General features: G+C 47.6%; 1 protein-coding gene across 2 annotated transcripts in view; it reads left to right on the forward strand.

The window, feature by feature from the left end:
- Nucleotides 1-19,315, forward strand: part of ANKRD11 (ankyrin repeat domain 11) — a 132,203-nt gene that overhangs the window by 18,483 nt on the left and 94,405 nt on the right. The window contains exons 1-2 of one of the 2 annotated variants that reach the window (XM_039558470.1): nt 3,025-3,840; nt 4,320-4,399. The gene's annotated coding sequence lies outside the window, so the exon portion shown is untranslated. Of the gene's footprint in view, nt 1-3,024; nt 3,841-4,319; nt 4,400-19,315 lie in introns of those variants that run through there. The other variant, XM_039558469.1, reaches the window with a different exon arrangement.

A 19,315-nucleotide genomic window follows, 5' to 3' on the forward strand; every position in this document is an offset into this window, starting at 1 on the left:
CCGAAAAGGGTGGGAGTGGCTGCAGAACGTGAGGGTTTGCTGTGTGTGTGCACCTGGAGATGGCTGTGCTGGGAGCCCCTGATAGGCTGCAGGGGGGGTATTTATCTCAAATTTATGTGGATTTCTTGGAAACAACTCTTTATCCCCTTTCAGGTCTACAGAGCAACACCTCTTCTTTTCCTCCTCTCTCTAGAGAGTGCTGAGCTGTGTGGAGTGGTCTGGGGGTGCTTTTCCAGGCTCCTGAGGGAAGTTGCCACAAATCTGATGATCCATATTTGCTGTCCATCCCTTGGCGGGGGCCAGGAAAGCTTTCCTGCTGTGCTGGGCATGGGTGTTCTGGCTCTCACTGGGATGGGATAGACAAAGCTCCAGAGACAGGGATTTCTGCACTGTTTCTGTAGAGGTGGCACGTTTTCTTTCCCAGACTCCAGCATTTGTTGGGATTCTTATCTGACTTGCGTGCTGTAACCAGGCAGGAATAGAATCGCTGTTGTTGTGGAAGGAACCCGTGGATATTTATGGAAGACATCTGTGGGGTTTGTAGTGCTGCTGCTCATGGGTTCTTCCCCCACTCCCCAGTCTCTATTTGCTCAGGTTCTGGAATTATAATGGGATTTAAAGCGTTTTTCCCCATTTCAGCAGGTGAAAGCTCTGGCTGTGCTGTGTCAGGCTGTGCAGGCAGGCACTGAGCTGTGCCAACGGAGTGCACAGGAAAACATTTCCAAATTTCTCCTCCCTCCAAATTTGCTGCAGTCGTTCCCCCTTGGTTCTGTGTCGGAGGTAATGGAGCTTATCTGAGAGCAGGAGCTCCGTGGGTCTCGGGTGCTCCCCTGGGTGTATTTTCACTGGAGCCCCTCAGAGAGATGCCTTATTGAAATTCTGTCTCTTCCTGGAATTATTTTGAGGGAAGCAGATGAGTGCTGTGGAAAAAGGTTCTCTTACTCCCTAGAGATTTTTTCCATTCAAAAGTTGGTCTAAACCAGAATCTAAATCTCTGATATCCTGTTACGCTGCCTAGTTCTGGATCACCATAAAATCTGAATTGGTGCAAGTCTCACTTGGGGTCCAAATACAACTTCTTCCCTCAAAGAAACACTAAGGGGGAGGCACACATTTGTGGGGATATTGGCCTCCGGGTTTCCTGGGATGAGACACCATCAGTGGCTTCTTTCCTGCTCCCTGTGAAATGAGATTTCAGCAGAACCTTTCTGCATTATTGATCAAATTTAAAAATATGGAGACATATGAAATCATTGACTCTCAAACACATTTTTCATGGAGACCCTTGTAGGGACTCTGCATCTGCACAGAACTGGTTTATTCCTTCAAGGAAGCCAATTCCCACCTCGGTGTTGGGACCAGTTGGTGTTGCTGCCACATCCCAACTGCTATGGTGTGGAGTCTATAGCTAATGCCAGTGTTTTTCAGGTCACAGCTTGGGATTGTGAAGCATTTTCCATCTTCAAATACTAATTTCTGTGAAGTTACAAGATACCCTTTTATTAAGGAGGTTTGAGTTATGTAATTCCCAATTTTTTCGGTGGAATGCTGGCAGAAGTTGCACTTTGTGCTCTGAATGTGAAGTCCTGATCTGTGTGTGGGTGCAGCAAGAATCACTAATTTGGAGAAATGCTGAGGGACCCCATGGTCAGTGTTAAGATCAGGAGTTGGTGGGAAAACTTAGAAGTTTAAACATTTATATATTTATTTTGGTGGAACTGTCTGCTTGCCCAGAGTTACCAAGTTGCTTCACGTTAAAAGAAAAGAAAGTATCCCAAGTTTTGAAAGACTGAACCTGTTGTAAGCCAGAATCTGGCCACCTTGAGCACTTGATTATTTGGTATTTCTATGACCATTTCAAGGCACAGGAAGACCAGTGTGTGCCGTGGTGCACTGAAGATGGCTCCTGTGCAGTGACTGTGAGCTCGGCAGGGTTGGAGCATTGTCCATGGTCAGCTCTGCAAGTTCCCAGGAGGGACAAGGGCAGTGATGATACTTTGTGAAGTGATACATTTTCATCAGCTAAAGCTAAGAAAATGGGATGGATAGATGTGTTTATTAATTATAATGTGGCTTTTGGAAGTGAATTTGGGTTTAAATTGAAATGTTGGATTGCGTGCAGCAGGAACGTTGTGTGAGTGACCCGACCACGTACAGCTAGTGAGGCTGTGCTGGGCATCTCCCACTGGAGTATTTGCTGCGTTCCTAAGTGATTTGATAACAATTTCATTAAAAAATGGTGCCATGTTCGTTGTGAAAATTACTTGGCTCATGTGTGGTTGCTATTTCAGCGTTACGATACTTTATGCATGTTTATATGTGAGCCAAGGAATGAATAAATTTGCTGTATGTGGGCCAGGAAGCAGCTGTAAACAGGCTTTGAAAATGGTGTATCAGTGTCCTGGGACTGATTTCTGTAGACTTTTTGGTAATTCTGTTCACAGTTGATCATAGTCGTTGCCCAGAGAGGCTGGGGCTGCCCCTGGATCCTTGGCAGTGCCCAAGGCCAGGCTGGATGGGGTTTGGAGCAGCCTGGGACAGTGGAAGGTGTCCCTGCCCATGGCAGGGGGTGGAATGGGATGGACTTTGAGGTCCTTCCAACCCAAACCATTCTATGATGCTGTGGCAGTCAGTACTGTCAGCAAAGTAGCACTGCTGAATTTCCAGACAGTGTAGTTGGAAGTTCAGCTGTTGTTCCCCCAGTTTATCTCTTACTGCTGTTGAAGTGCTAATTAGTGATGTGGCTGTTACTGTGCAGGAGAGGATAAAAGGAGTAGGGGAATCCTGCTAGAAAAGGTGCTGTGCAAGTACTGCCATCATGCTCCATAGGGCTGCAGTTCCCATCAGGGGATCCCTCAGGCTCCCTGGCCTTGGAAAATCCACGAGGTAGCCATGTGTCTGTATCTCCTTTGCTCTTCTCAAAGAAAAACGCCAGAAAACTTCTATTTTGCTCATCTGGAGAAGTTTACCTGCTGCAGGATTCCTTTCTTTGAGTCAGGATCCTGTGCCTTCACATCTTCCTATGGGTTTTGGGGTTTATTTTGGCCTGTTCCTTTTCACTGAGGTTCCCAAGACTTCCCTCAGCCCAGCTGGAAGCAGCTCTACCCTGGATGCAGCTGCATTGCTCATCTGGACATCTTCCCTTTGGCTTTTCATTGGGGAGTGAAAGTTTCCCAAAACAAACAAGGCTCTCACAGGGTTCCCGATCTCCTCCACTGTGTATCAGTCCCAGCTGGCCTCAGAGTCTCTCCTGGATGGTTCTTGGAAGGAACCATCCCATTGGAAAGCAGCTGTCCAAATCCAGCTACATCAGAGAAGTTGTTTGTAAGGTGACGAGCAGCGGTAAAGCATAAAATTGTCACCAGCTTTGCAAGGCAAGAAATTCAGATTTTTTTCCCTGCAACTGGAGCAAGGATTGGTCACTGTGTCCCTTGGTGTGCTTTGCAGTGTCTAGAGATTGGATGGAATATGGGGTTTTGGGGAATTTGGCATGAGCAGGATGTGGAGCTGGCATCTGTTTAAGCAGACCAGAATAACATCACTGGCACTGGGGAAGGCCCAGTGCTCCCAGTGCCTCACTTTGCTGCTCTCCGTACCTACGGGTCCCTCACCATCCCACTGAGCTTCTCCACCTTGGGAGCGGTGAGGAGTGCAGGTTTTGGGCTTGGAATCTGCCAGTGCTTTCATGTGCCAGTTAATGAATCTAATTCCCCTTGGCCTTGGGTGCTGAGAGCTCCTGCTGGTTCCTGCCCGGCGTCAGAAATTTCACTTTGGGAATTTGTAGCTGGGAAAACATCCTTGAAGGTACAGCAAGAGCTGGTCAAGAAAACCACGTTAGAGGTTTGTAGAATGAATAGATTCACTGCTATTCAGAGCAGAGGTATGCTTGAAAAGAGAGCACTTGTGCCACGGATAATTCCACAGGGGTTGTTTGGGAAGGTGAATTCCCAGCACGGGAGCTCGTTCTGGCCCTGCCTGTCTGTGGGTTCGTGAGCTGCTCAGGGTTGGGGGGGGTGACATACCCTCATTTGTAAATAAAATGCCTCTCAGCCCACCCAGATGGTTGCAGGAACCTTGAAGCAGGTGATTTAAAAAAAAAAACTATTACCAGAAAGTTACGGGACAAGGTGGGTGCTTGGTGGAGCTTCCATGCTTTCCTTTATTCTGCTGTTTGGGCAGAGTCGTTACCAGGAAGTTTATTTGTGGATTAGGCAAGGGTTTGTACTGGGTAACCATCATGTACTCAAATCCAGTGTGTGTGTTGTGAATAAAACTCACTTGTTTTAATTTTCTAATGAGCCAATTCCTGTGTTTTTCAGATTACACAGCGTTTTTGGGACACACCTCTGTTGGATTTTAATATATGTCCTGTGAAGAACAGCTTTCAACTATGGAATCGGTAAATATTGACTCTGCTTCTTTCCAAAATTTCTGGTTTATTCCCTAACAACTGCTTGTGTCTCTGTTGGACTGTTTGGTTTTGCCTTTTTAAAATGTTTTTCTTTATTTTCTGCAATTTGAAGGCAAAAATTGCAAGTTCTATGGAATATCTAAAAGGTACTAACCAAGAATATCTTGGGAGTTGTCTGTAGTTCTGAGATGTCTTTTTAATTTTAGATAATTTTGAATATAGCAAGTTTTTCTCTGACCTCAGTGAAATCAAAGTGAACTTTCCTGCGTGGGCAGTTCCAGCACAGGTTTGCCCAAGCAGACTGTGCAGCTTGTTGGTGCTGCTGACTGCTGAGTATTAAATAATACCACAGTCCTCTTTCTTTCTTTTCGCTTTCAAAATGTCTTGAAAAAACCCAAAGTCTCTGAGTTTCCCAGTGTTACGTCTTCTTGTGATTAGCCTAATTGAAACAGATGGCACCTACGTTTCATTTTGGGCAGAGAAACCTCCCAATCTGCTGAGACTACAGTTGGATGCAGTGTTAGGATTCAACTTTTTGGGAGCATTAACAGATGCAGAAATAACAGGCTGTCGTAGAGTGCAATTTAGGGGGAAAAACGAGATTTTTGCCTCTGTTTTGTGCGAGAGGGTGGGAGAGGCTGGTGCTGTCCTAGAAATCCCGCTGGTGTGGCTGGAGCTGTAGACAGGGGGTTGTTCTGGCTGGTTTTTTTGCTGTGCTGGTGGTTTGGTGTGATGGGAGCTGAGCAGAAGCTGGGTGGGCTCAGCTGGGCAGTGCGTGTTGGGGTGGGGTGATGCGTGGCAGTGCAGGCTCAGGGTCACCCCCAGCATGCCCAGAAATCCTATGGAGAAGGCTCCTGCTGGATAACTACAGTGTGTGGCTCCTGCCTTGGGGCCCTAGATCCCTGGCTGACCTCTTGGTTCAGGCTGCAGGGGGATTATTTGTGTTGAGGTTGTCAGCACGATAAAGGCTGTTGCTGGAGAGTTGCTCGGTGCAGTCCAGCTCTGCTCCATCGGCTGCCTTTGCAGGCTGATAGGTGTCTTTTGTCCTGGATTTGGAGGGGAAAAAAATAAAAACCGTTGTGTTTAGTGTGGCCATGATAATTTCAAAGTATTCAGATGGAGACAAGTTGTTATTTCAGCTTCCCCTGGTGAATATTAATAGCAGGAGAAGCCTTTCACAGTGAGACAAAGCAGAGTAGGCATTGGTGACTCTCGGTGCTGTTAGGTAATTAAAGTGTATCAGGTGTGAGCCCTTTTCCTGGTGTGTGCAGGAACTCTGTCCTCCTTCCCGGGAGCTCTGCAGGGCCCTGAAAAACCCAGCTCAGCCCTGATATCAGTTATAAATCAGGCTGGTTGCTGTTTGCTGCCTGTTTTATTTCATAGCTGGGGACAAAGGTTTTCCTTACAAGTTTTGGGGGTAAGTGGTGTTCGTCTTTCTGAATGCAAACTGTCCTTTTCAAACCTGGATAACAAAAACTTACCCAAAATTCAGGTGTGTTTGCACAACCCTGTTGGGAAGCACTTGCTTGAAGCGAGCCAGGTCATCACAGAGTTATGGAATGGTTTGGGTTGGGAAGAACCTTAAAGCACATCTTGTTCCACCCCCTGCCATGGGCAGGGACACCTTCCACTGTCCCAGGCTGCTCCAAGCCCCGTCCAACCTGGCCTTGGACACTTCCAGGGGTGGGGCAGCCACAGCTTCTCTGGGCAGTGGTATTTGCTGCTCTTTTTGCTGTTGGCAGCAGGGGTGGCTGCGCCACGCTGGGCTTGTCCTGGCCTTTGGTGACTCCACTGCTCCCCAGCACCGACGCCGACAGCCGGTGCCATCCGCGTGTTCCCGACACCTTCCCAGGGAAGCAGAGGGGTCAAGGCTTTCTCCAAGCAGCAGCTTTGCTAGTGGCTTTGGCAGTGGTGTTTCAGGGAGTTCCTAATGAATATGCAGGTGTGAGATTAAAGGGATGAATGAGGAACAGAATTGCTTTCCGAGCTGCAGCCGCGCGTTCTGACCTCCCGAGAAGGGCACGATTGTAAAGCCGAGGCCTGGAGTGGAAAAGCAATTACAGTACATGCTGCCAGGATTGAATTGTCCTCGGAAAGTCAGATGCTGCAATAATGGGAGCGTTGTTTAGGTGGAACGTGACTTCACTTAACTGCTCGGTGTTTTTCTATTAATGCTCTTAAACGTGTTCACATACGGTTCTCAGGTTTTACTGCTCTGGGGGAAATCGAGCTCAGTATTCCACCAGGAAGATATTTCTCTGCAGGAAGTGTTCTTCTGAGCTTGCTGCCTTTTTTCCCATGTGTTTCAATTCTTGTCCCTTTCGGATTAGAGGGGCTGGAAGATAACACTATGGCAGTGCAGTGTACATTGATTCTTTAGCGTGTTGGTCATTGTGGAGCCAAGGAGAGCTTTCCGTGGGGTTCTGGGGTGTGAAAGGGTTGGCCTTTGGGTTAAGAAGCTGGTGTGTTGCGAAGCAGGGCTTGGGGAGGGGAAGCCATGTACAAGGGGAATTAATAGTCTGAGAGAGCTGGGATTGTTCAGCCTGTGGGAGAGAAGTCACCAGAAAGAGCTTTAGAGCTTCTTCCAGGGCCTAAAGGGGCTTCAAGAGAGCTAGAGAGGGACTGGGGACAAGGGATGGAGGGACAGGACACAGGGAATGGCTTCCCAGTGCCAGAGGGCAGGGATGGATGGGATACTGGGAAGGAATTGCCTCATGAGGCTGGTGAGTCCCTGGCACAGGGTGCCCAGAGAAGCTGTGGCTGCCCCTGGATCCTTGGCAGTGCCCAAGGCCAGGCTGGACAGGGCTTGGAGTAACCTGGGCTGGTGGAAAGTGTCCCTGCCCGTGGCAGGGGTGGAATGGGATGAGCTTCAAGGTCCCTTCCAACCCAAACAATTCCATGATTCAATGCAGCATTAAAGAGGCAGAGTTGCGTGGCTTTGTGGGTTTGCTGACTTCTGCTGGAGCCCTTTCTCTGGGACAAACAGATTTTGGGAGCTCCATAAAGCAGCTGGGTGGCACTCCAGGTGCGGGTTTGCCCGGAGCGTTTCACCAGGGCCAGTTTGGGTTTGTGCTGCCATGTGGGTCATCCTGGGAAGGGGAGGTGGGGTCAGTGGGGAACACCCCAGCCTCTACACTGTCCTCCCTGTGTGTGAGGTGGGTCTGCATGGCCCTTCGGAGCAGTAAGTGTTTGTGTGGCCATGTTCTGGTCTCTTGGACAGCACTGAGGTGACACAGTATAAATTTAACTTCTAAAGCTGTATCTTCACCGCCAGCAGAGGTTAAGCAGAGGTGGCTTAACTGTGAGCCTGGAGTTCTTTGTGGGTCAAACAAGCCTTGAGTTTTTGGACTCAAAACCCTGCTGAGACCTACAGGAAAGAGCTTTAAATCCTTTCCCCTGTCCATGTGAAAAAGCTGCTTTTTCAACTGTAATCTCAGCACAAGCGTTTGCTTTGAGTGGTTGAATTGCTGCTTTTACAGTTCTCTGTATTTTCCTAGAATTTGTTAAATTGCCAACGTTATTCACATGGCACTTTTGGCAGGTGCCACCTACATGCCCTCAATTTGAAGGTACCTTTCAGGAGCAGTGTAGGGAGGCTCCTCTCTTGCATGTCAGATGTTGGAGAGCACAGCACTTCCATTAATTCACTTTCCCTGACCTTTCCACTGCTAATAAGCCAAGCTGGAGCACAATGCAGCACCTTAATGAACAGACCTGAGCTGAGCAGGGGCTGCTTTGAAAAATGTCTCGCTTGACTTGTTCATTGGGTGTAATTTTGGTCCATTTATTCACCATGGCACAGACGGGAGTTCTTGGTGAGAGCAACCCACAACCAAATACAGCCCTTTTTCTCCCTTTTTTAGTGTTTAGAACTAGAGAAAACCATGTCAGTAACTGCTTGAAAAGAAGCAAAATGGCTGGTTGGGCTTTTTCTCTGAATCTATTTGATTTGAATAATTTTGTTCTCTGAGGGGCTATATTGTGACCACAAAAATCCTAATTTTTAAAAGAAATATACTTTTGAGTTAGGATTTTGTAGATTTATATCTGCTAATGTAATGTACACTGAAAAATGCACGCTTCTGGGTTATGATGTTGTAGGTTAATACCAACCAACATGTGATCTATGCTTAAAAATCACAGTTGCATTTAGGAACAAGTTCATTAAAACAAGCAGACAGTGCACGGGATTATCATTTCCAGTAGCTGCCAGGCTGTTATTTCGTGGAGGAAGCTCCTGAGCCACCCAGCCCAGGTGACAGAGGGAGGCTGGGATTTTTGGGAAGGGATCTGTAGGTTTCTTGGCCGGTTCCTGCTTCCATTTGTTGTGCAATGGTGTTCCTGGGTGTGACCTCTTGGGAAAAGTAAAAGTGCTGGGGGGCAGGTTGTGGGGTGGTGAGCGAGGGTTTTATTTATTTATGGGTGTTCCACAGAGCTCTTCAAAGCTGTGGCCTCCGCCCTGAGGAAGTGACACTGGCTGGGGAGTGAAGTGGCAGCATGACACATGATATGGCTGCAATCCCTCGTTTTCCAAAGGTATCCATCATGATGTGATTAAGTGCAGATGATGCTCTTGGCAGCAGGAGGTGTGCAAGATGTTCCCACCTCCGGAGCTTGCAGGCCAAAGGCCCACGGGGAGGACCAGGCTCTCTTGTACTTCTGGAATGAAGCTTGGGATGTTGTTGTTCCCTTTTGTGTAGGTAGTGGTGATCCTGAGGTTTTGACATTCAAATCCTGAGTTCTTTGAGTGAGGGGAGTGGTTCTGTGTTCAGGGAGTTCATTCCTGCCTGGGAGGGAGATGCATCAGTGACTTGGGCATGTTTAGTGAGGCTGCAGGTGGGACAGTCATTGTCCAAGGAACAGGTCAGCTGCTGGACCCCCTGTGAGGGGGGAATGAGGTGGGAATTGTGGCTGGGAGGTGTTCAGTAGCAGAAGAGCCAGAGTGTGAATTTATGGAAACCTTGTATGGAAGGTGATTTGGCTGAGCCACCCAAGTGTCTGACATGAACAGGGAGGTGCAGTCTGGTCCTGGTTCTGTCCTCCGTGCATGGAAAAGTGGGAAATGGTTATTGCAACCAAAGGCAAAAGTGATGGATCTGCTTCATTGATAGTCCTTGGAAGGGGACTTCTGACAAAACCAGGAAGCAATTCTGAAAAGTTAAGTCTAAAATGCTGGATGTGCCCCATCCCTGGAAGTGTTCAAGGTTAGACTGGATGGGGCCTGGAGCACCCTGGTTTTGTGGAAGGTGTCCCTGCCCATGGCAGGGGGTGGAAGGAGCTGAGCTTTAAGGTCCCTTCCAACCCGAACCATTCCGTAGTTCCATGTTGTGTGGAGATGGGAAGCAGGCGTTACCAGTGTTTCTGTTTCCTTGGCTAAATTCTTGGCAGGGCTTTGATTCTGGAACAACGGGAAAACAAGGGCTGAGCTTTGCTGGCTCAGCCTGATTCCTTCCTGGCTTAACAAGAGGCTTGAGGACTCACTCAGGTGTTCCAGCAGTTGTTTTGCTGCTGGGTGTTACCCCTGTTTTATGGTAGTTTGCTGGACTTCCCCAGAAATCCAAAGCTGAATTGTGTTTAACAAGTTACTGCTTTAAGGAGTGTTTTGATCTTGGGTTGTGACTGGACAGGCTGATTGTTTCCAGTTGCTGGAGACATGTAGGAGCTGGGAGAGGGGAGGTTTTGGGTGTTTGCAGGAACTTGTGGACATGAAGGGAGTGAGGGACCGTGGGCTGTGCCCACCATGGCAGAGGCTCCCCGGGGGCTGGAATTCCAAGAACTGCTCCCTGTGCCTGGGTGTTTTGGGAAGCTGACACGCCTGGCTTTGGCCTCAGAAGTAGCTTTGGGTTGGTGGACAAACACTGAGAGCTCTGCTTCCCCTCAGAGCTGTTCCATGCCTTGCCTGCCTTCCCCTTCCCAGGGCCCTGGCTCATCCCGGGAGCGGGCAGATGGCTGCAGGAGCCGCCTCGGGGTGTTTTGGGAAGGCACAACGCTTGGGTGAGGGCCGAGGCAGAGCAGCAGTGAGCAAAGTGGAGTTGTGGAGCTGTGGGACCGGCTGAGCCTCGGCGCTTCCCCTGAGAGCAGCGTCTCAGCTGCGACGTTTTTAACTCTTGAGTTTGGAACAGACTTAGCAGCTCACCTTTGGGGGTGGGAGCTTGGGAGGTTGTCAATACTATTGCCTGGAACCATCTGTTCCTACCACTAAGTAGCTGCAAAAATCAGTAATTCATTCCCTATTTCTTTTTACTTTTTTTTTTTTTTTTTTTTTGGAGGAGCTTGGGTGTAAATCTTCTCCCTTGTTATTTTTATGGGCTCCTTCATTATGGAAGACAAGCATCTCCACGGTGCTGGAATTGACGTTCTCGCTTCAATCTTTCATCTAAATTTATTTGAAATTTAAATCCCTGTCGTTATCGATATTAGAGGTTACTTTGGAGCACAACAGCTATTTCTGGGGAACTGGGTGCGTGGGGCTCCCTTATCAGCCAGGAATGTGCTTGTGTAACGTCACCCCTCTGGATGAACCGCTCGCAGAGGAGCGGGGATGGCAGCCATGTGTACGGGTTATTTTGGGAAATCGCCACTGTAAATGGATGCTGTGTTTGCTTTTGCAAGTAAAATTGGTCATGGCTTCCTATTTTTCATTTATTTTTGCCCCAGTGAGTTAACAGTCCAAGTGGGCTGGCCCTGGTGGTGCTGACGTGGAGCTGGTGGTGGTTGTGGTGAGGGTGCGCTGGTGGTTCTTGTGGGGGAGTCACGGGAGCACCAAAACCAGCATTGGTTGTAGGGCAGGCACAGACCACTGCAGATAGCCTGAGTTGTCTATCCCGGGCTGGGATTTCAGTCCTAGGCTTAAACTGCACAATCAAGATGAATTGATACCACGAAACTCTGTTAGTGTTTCGGGCAGGAGGTCCCTGAGACTGGTGTCTTCGATGCAGGTGGTGACACTCTTTAAATACAGAAGGACCTGGGGTCCAGAGAAACCTGGTCTTGGTATCTCTGTCCATGGCAGGGGGTGGTGATGAATTTTAAGGTCCCTCCCAACCTAAAGCACTTCTATGACTTTCCTGCCTGAGGCCTGGTGTTTGTTGGAGATGGTGTTTGTTTTACACTCTTCCTTACTGTGTCACTGGAGTTGAGTTTCCAGGTGTTTATTTCAGTGGTTATCTAAACTGCAGAGTGAATACCTGAGGGTTCTGCCAAGCTGATGTCCAGTCTTCCCAGCATTACACCAATGGCAGAAGCTGGGCTTTTTCTGATCTGAAAGAATAGCGGTTGGATTTTGGTGGGGTTTGTGTGTCTGGACTCATCCTAGTGTACAATAATGTGAAAATACAGCCATCAATTCCTTGTGTACCCTTAGAAAATGTTAATGCTTTCAGGCTCCAGAGGATTTTAGGAAAAGTTGTAGTTCAAAAGTTGTCATGTGCCTTGCAGGGAGGCCTGGACTCCATAGAGCTGAGCCAGGTGGTTTTCAGAGCACATTCTCTGTGAGTGTCCTTGGTTTCCTTGCCTAACATTTAACCTTAATTCTGAATTTCCTGGAGGTCTTGACACCCAGTTTGTTTCCCAGTTTGGTGAAAGATGGGATGGCAGCAGGAGAACCAGATGTGTTCACGTGTGTGTGGCACCTCCACCTTGGAGGTGACAAATACTTGGAGGAGCTGCAAAAATGAGAAGAGCTGGTCAGCTTGATGGATATGAGTGGGTATGATGGGAGGAGTTCTCTGATTTTGATCATTTTTATCCTTTTATATAATTTTTCAGCTGTTGAACAGTACAACAAGGATTCAAAGGTCAGCGCTGAATAGCTCTGGTTATTCTCTGCTGGTCCTAAATGTATTGCTGGTGTCATATGAGAAATATCGTTTCTTTTTATGTTGCACAGTCAGAAGAAAATTATTTTGTTGTCTTCAGTAGTTTTTACCTCATTCTTGTAGTCTTGCCAATATCCTGTAGTTGTTTTTTGCAGGAAGCCTTTCAGCATTCTCTTAATTGGAATTAACTTTTGTAAGAGAAATGCACGTTTGGGTTGAAGATAATGTAGGAAATAAATATTCAGGGAAATCTATTTTAACTTAGTAGAAAGACGTTCATTGCAGAGCTTTGCTTTGGAACTGTAACTTTGGAGAGGTTTAAGGAGAGGTTTAGGGTAATAATGGAGGAATAAACCAACTCTGCTCCTGAGTCCTGTCTGTGAATTCCTGTGGCAAGGGCAGCTCTGATCTCTGCTCTGTCGTCCTGGGCAGGGCCAGGAGCTGGACTGGATGATCCTTGTGGGTCCCTTCCCACTCAGGATATTCTGTGATCCTCTGATTATTTTGAGTAACCTTAGAGACTGATAGTAAGTCTACTTGTTATTGTCTGGTAAATCATGTTTACTAACATAATTACACGGTTTTAATGCTACATGGAAGTTATATGGAGTCAAAACCAAATAGCAACAGGTAGTAAATAATTGGACAAAACAAAAACACAAAACCAAATAATGAAGAAGAATAATCATGTATTCTTTTCCTGTCACCAGTCGGGGCTGCAGCTGGATGTAGCAGCTGCCCAGTCCTGAATTCTTTCTTCCTCTCGTTTTTAATGCTGCTTTTACAACAGTCTGAAGGAAATCTCTGTCTAAACCAACTGGTAGCAGCTCCTCTGGGCTTTGCCTTTGGCAAGGTGTCACACAGCTGAATTCTCCTTCCTTTGCTAAATTCTCCTCTCTTTCTCCTTGCAGTGTTTGGTTATTTAGTGCTATAAGGGGAACCTGAATATATGAATTTAGCCAAACCCTTGAGTATATAAAGTAGAGAAACTTCCCTCATTCCCTTGACCTCAAGCTTGCTGAGGTAGGAAAGCATTTAAAACACCCACAGCTCTGTGTGCACATGCAGATGTATTTTTAAATGTCCCCTACTTGAAGGTCATCCACAATTCCAGTTGAAGTGCAGTTTGGATTTCCTGTAGCCAGAGACCGTCCCTGGGGCTGGTCCTGTGGTCTGCAGGGAGTGTGGGACAGGGACCCCAGGAGAGGTTTCCATCCAAGTGCTGCTTTGGACCTGCCTGAGTAGAGCGAGTCCAGAGGGGGCCATGGAGCTGCTCCAGGGCTGGAGCCCCTCTGTTCTGGAGCCAGGCTGGGAGAGCTGGGGGTGCTCAGCTGGAGAGGAGAAAGCTCCAGGGAGAGCTCAGAGCCCCTGGCAGGGCCTAAAGGGCTCCAGGAGAGCTGGAGAGGGACTGGGAACAAGGGATGGAGGGAGAGGACACAGGGAATGGCTTCCCAGTGCCAGAGGGCAGGGATGGATGGGATATTGGGAAGAAATTCCTCCTTGTGAGGGTGCTGAGGTCCTGGCACAGGGTGCCCAGAGCAGCTGTGGCTGCCCCTGGATTCCTTGGCAGTGCCCAAGGCCAGGCTGGACAGGGCTTGGAGCAACCTGGGACAGTGGAAGGTGTCCCTGCCCATGGCAGGGATGGGATGGGATGGGCTTTAAGGTCCCTTCCCACCCAAATCATTCCATGACTCCATGAGAGGAATGTGGATGAACATCTCTCTGCCCACAGGAGCCTTCAGAGCTGCTTCATCTCTTTTTTCCATCCTTGTGAAATGCTCCTGTGTGAGCCCAGGCCATGATGAGCCAGAGGTTTAATTAGATCTTCAGGACAGATAACTGCAGCAGTGAGCTGGGCATAACAACAGCATGGAATTCCAGGGATATGTTCTTGGCCCAACCAGAGTTTTTCCTCAGTGTCTCACTCCCAAGCGCCCCTGGGCTCTAGAGCAAAAGGATGTGAACAAAAAAGCTCAACTCTGATGGTTTACACACCAAAAGCTGCCAGTGATGAACTGTGGGTTTGGTCACCTCTTGCTGGTGTCTTCTGGTGCTTTTGTGTGTAATTTAGATACCTCCAGGACACTGCCCTAGGCTGAGACTGACCCCTTTGTAATGCTCAGTTAAATAATTATAATAAAGTATTAAAATTACCCTCTAATATAGTGATTTTCTGTGCTGTCACCATACCAATTGTATGGTTTTGAGCAGGGACACAGCTTATTTGGGAATTCTGTGCTGCCACTGGTGCCTCTACCCTGGAGGATGTGGTGGCTTTAAGGTCAGGTGTCACTTTAAAGTGAATATTTTTGTGAGTGAAACATCAGGTTAAAAAAAAAAAAAATCTCCCTGTGCTGAGCTTCCTTTGCTCACAGAAATAGTTTCTCTATTAATATTTAATTTATAGTAGTTCCGAGGAATGAAGAAAATCCTGGACTTTTTTTTTCTAGTCCTGAATACATTTCTTTGGAACAACTCTTGGATATAAACAAGGAGGACAGAGTGTCCTGGGCAAAGGATTGAGACAGTTTGTGTTAAAACCATAAGTGTTCATGGCTTTAACATTGGAATGTTCAGCATTAAGGATCCATCAGGTACCTTGGAGTAGCCCTAGTTCCCAATTGCTCTTTTTCAGTCTTTTTTCTCCTGGGATTCTTCATGGCTTTACCCCTTGATGCCCATTTAGATGTTTTTATTCTTGAAACCTCCTGTTCCTGATGCTGCCAGTGCAGAGCTGTGCTGCATGTCAGGAGAAAGTGGGTTCAGAATTCCAGACACGCTCCTGGCACGGCTTCAATTAAAAGGTGTTGATAGAGGCTGGATTTTGCAATTTTGCAAAGTTGGAATTTTTGTGCCTGTTAAAACCTTGGGGATCCCTGGGAAAGGAGCTTGATCCTGGCTTTTTCTGCAGGGTGAGGAAGAATTTATACCGTCATCCCCCTGCTTTGACCCAGTTATGAAACCCTTGCCTGTAAAATTATTAATTTGGGGACTCTCAGCCATTCCAGCGTGAGAATTCAAGCAGTGGGAGTTTTTCTGGAGAGCCACCTCCAGTTTAGCCATTAAAAGCTGGTGATAAATCCAATGAACTTAGTAAAATATATATTGCAGTGTGCCATGAACCTTCTTCATTACTCTGGAATTAATCAATGACTTGGACTACTTTTTCCCCCTGCTCAGCCATACTTTCACAAGGTATAATTAAAATAAAAAAAGCTCCAGTTTTCCTTTTTGTTCAACTCTGCTGTTGTTGAACTATGTATGGTTTGGACTTCAGCCCTCCAGAATGTTGGCAGAAGTTCTCGTCTGGAAAGAAATGGTAATCCTTTTGGGGTTGAAAAACGGGGAAGGAAAGATCACTGTAGCAGAGATGATTTCAGGCAGAATAAGTAATTTTGCACATATATATAGCATGTGCTAACGTTTGTGTGATTTTATATAGATATTTGTAATTTTGGTAGTTTTATGTCAGATTTGCTGGTTTTTAGTTTATTGTAGCCATTCCAATTTTTAAACTTTTTATATGAAGCTTAATGGAGTAGCTAAAGTTGCCCATGGAAATTACTGCAATTTCAATATTGCGTTTTAATTCAGCTGAGGTGATAGAAAAGTGACCTAAACCTATCTATAGAAAAGTGACCTAAACCTATCTTTTAAAATTTGAATTGCTTCTCTTTTACCTTGTAAGCAGCCAGCAGAAGGCTATATGTATCCCTGCGGTGCTGCCTGTGTCGTATGAAGTTACCTGTGCAGAGTGGAAGGGGAAATGTCCACTTCTTTCAGCTGGAGAGTGATAGTCTGTCTTTTTCTGGGACATGTTCGGAATACTTCTCCGAGAGCAGCGCTCGTGGTTGTGTTACCTGCAAGGGGTGATTCTGGAGGTCAGGATAACTTCACAAACCTTCCAGGATGGGCTTCCCCTCATTCCCCAGCAGAAACCCCGGCAGCAGCTCTCCCAGCTCCTCCTCTCAGGACAGTCCAGTTCTTGTGGGAAGCTCTGTTCAAACACAGGCTCAGGCTTGGATTTCTCTCAGTCTAACAACATTCACTCCCGTGAACTTGTTTGTTTTTCTGCCGTTGTCCAGCTCTGTTTGATGTCCCTGCTCTGGCTGGAGGGACGCCTGTGTCACTGGGTACACGTGCTGCCGGCAGCCAAGCCAGAGATTCCGGCTGCTCCTGGAGCTCGGCCCGTCAGGGGGACACAGCACCCACACCTGGAGGCTTTCCCAAGGCTGTGCATGAAGTTCAGCTTGGGTTTGCAGGGGAGGGGTCGTAGCTGGGATTGTCTGTCCTGGTGCAGGGTGAGGATTTGCAGCTTGTGAGGGAAGCAGATGTGGAAGTGATGGGGTTTGTGACGAGTGGTCGCTGTGTCACACTGGTGCTTCCCAAATGGGCAGGCTCCAGACTCGATTCGCTGTGGATGTAATGCCCAGAACTCCAGTTTGGAACTGTTTGAATGTTTTCTGTGAGGAGCAGGAGGTGCAGATGTCACTGAGGGTTTGGGTTTAGCAGCCCCTTCGGCACCTTTGTGATTTTAGGTGCCAACGAATGAGGGAGTGTGGAAGCACTTGAACAAAGAATGTCTCTGGAAGTGGCCACTGGTCATTCTGGCACACACTTCCACCAAAGCTGCTATTGTTTTTCTCTTAGTTAAACAACAGTCAAGCTCACGCTGGGGCTTTTTTCTTTTCCCTTGCAGTATAATGTTGGCTTTTATGTGTCCCCCGGGCCCACACCCGGCCGTGTGGTGGGCCAGCACACAGATGCATTGTTTGGGGTCCCACATTCCAGGGAGATCAAATGCTCCTGCACCACATCAGCTGCACATCTGCAACTGCTAAAACCTCAGCAGCCCTGCCGGATCCAGGTGCCATTCAATTACAGGTTAAAGGCATAGAGAGCTGCTGCTTCTCAGGCCTTTCTGTTGAATTCTGCCGTCTTTGATTCACTACAGCTGGTGGAACAGTCAGGCTTGGTTCAGGCATGTGTGGAAGAGAGCTCATTTCATGCTTGGAATTGTAATTATGTTCTTTTCTTTCAAGCTGCCAGCGGTAAAAGATGTCTTCCAGTGTGTATTATCTAAATAAGCTGTAGTGTTTAAATGTTTTCTTATTTCATTTTAAGAATGTGGCAAAATAAATTGTGCTTACTCTTCTAGTTTTCGTTCTGGAGCAATTAATTCCCCGTAGCTCTCCTGCGATCCGCACTCGTGGGCTCTGGGAAGCTGCTGTGTTACGCTGCAGTTAAACAGCTCTGGGCAGCAGAGTTCTGTGTGTGGGCACTGCCCTGGCGTGCCCGGTTGGCACTGGTGTCACCTGCTGTGTCACCTCCTGTGTGCTCCGACTGCAGGTGATAGCTGCTGTCAGCCATCCATTCCATCCCAGTTGTCTCTTGGAGTGGTAGCTGCTGAGTTTTAGGGAATTCTAATCTGGGTAATACATACGAGCAAGGGACAGAGAGTGCAAACGCTGATGGGACAAGGGAATGGTTTTATGCTGAAGGAGGATTGATTTAGATGGGATACTGGGAAGAAATTCTTCCCTGTGAGGCAGGTGAGGCCCTGGCACAGGGTGCCCAGAGCAGCTGTGGCTGCCCCTGGATCCCTGGAAGTGTCCAAGGAATGACTGCATGTGGCACTCAGTGCTCTGGGCTGGAGTCAAGGTGGGGATCGGTCACAGATTGGGCTCGATGGGCTTGGAGGTCTTTTCCAGCCTCAGTGATTCTGTGAATTCTGTGTTGTCCCAGGAAACAGTTTTTCCCTGGATGTACTGGCTCTTTGGGAGGGCTCCCTGTGCGCGCTGTGACCCAGGACCCTTCAGAGCCGGGCTCTGGGCTGGGACTTTTGCCTTCCTCACAGAGATGTTTTTCATATGCAGCTGTTGGAGCTTCTCTGTGAATTTTGGGTGTCTGGAGTCAGCACTTTGATCTGCCTTCCCTCCTCTCTGGAGTCTGTCTGCTTGCCTGTGGTCTCGAGGAGAGAGCCTGATTGCCATTTCAGTGTCTCCGTGATTGACTGGAAGTCACACTGGATAAATCTTTCATGATTGGAAACCACTTAAGCCACGAGGTGGCTGGTGATCACTGGGTATTAGTGGAGAGGTTCTACCAAACAATCAGGGAAAATTGAGTGGCAGAACATATAATTTATGACTTCATCCCAGCTCTGTGGGGGCAAGTCAGTGAGAATCGAAACACTGAAAGAATTCTATTTGACAGATATTTTAAAGAATGACTCCAGTTAGTGTCATTTATTGCTGGAATGTGTGGACAGATCCCCAGTCAAAGCCCTTGTAGGAGCAGTGCCAAAACCAGATATGAAAGAGTGTGCAAGAAGATGAGAACATGGGATGTGGCCGAGGGCTTGAATTTTCTGACAATGGGCAGAAAGAATGTTCTGAGGGCTTTTTTTCACACATTTTCCTTTGATAATAAAGTTTACAGATCCTACTTGGTGTTTGCTGAAACTCCTGCCTGAAGGGGTTTTGTTGGAGTTTGCAAGTTGAACACTGAAGGTGTCATCAGTGTGCAGAGACCAGTTAGAGAAACTTCTGGAACATTCTGGACTTTATCTCTAGGATATCTTAATTTTTGCCTAGCAGTGATATATGGCATAGGAGAACTCCATTGCCCTGTGCTGGAATGTGCATTAAAAATACCTGGGCAGGAGTTTTTCCAGGCAGTGGCAGGTAACGACCCTTGCTCTGAAGGAGGAAACGTTCTAGAAAAACACTCTTCCCTCAGATGTTTTGTAGTGGTAATGCCTCTGGAAGTATTAATCTTTCCTGTCACAATTTGGCACTCACTCTAGTTCCCAGCAGGGGTTTCTCAGCTAATCCCTGTCTGGAAGATTTTCCCTTACCTTACATTAATTTCTGATCCCAGCATCGTTTGAGGGTTTGTGTTCAGCTTACATAAATACACCCCAGGCCATCCTGTCGACTCAGGGTTGAACATCGGGGCAGTGGAAGTACCTGTGTTCCTGAGCCCTCACGGCTGCCACTCTCCTCTCCAGCCATCCCCGAAACCTCCACCCCCTGGACTGTGTCAGTGTTATTCCCCCACAGCCCTGGCGAGATTATTTGAGAAT

This window comes from Corvus cornix, chromosome 11, assembly GCF_000738735.6.
Source record: "Corvus cornix cornix isolate S_Up_H32 chromosome 11, ASM73873v5, whole genome shotgun sequence".
NCBI lineage: Eukaryota > Metazoa > Chordata > Aves > Passeriformes > Corvidae > Corvus > Corvus cornix.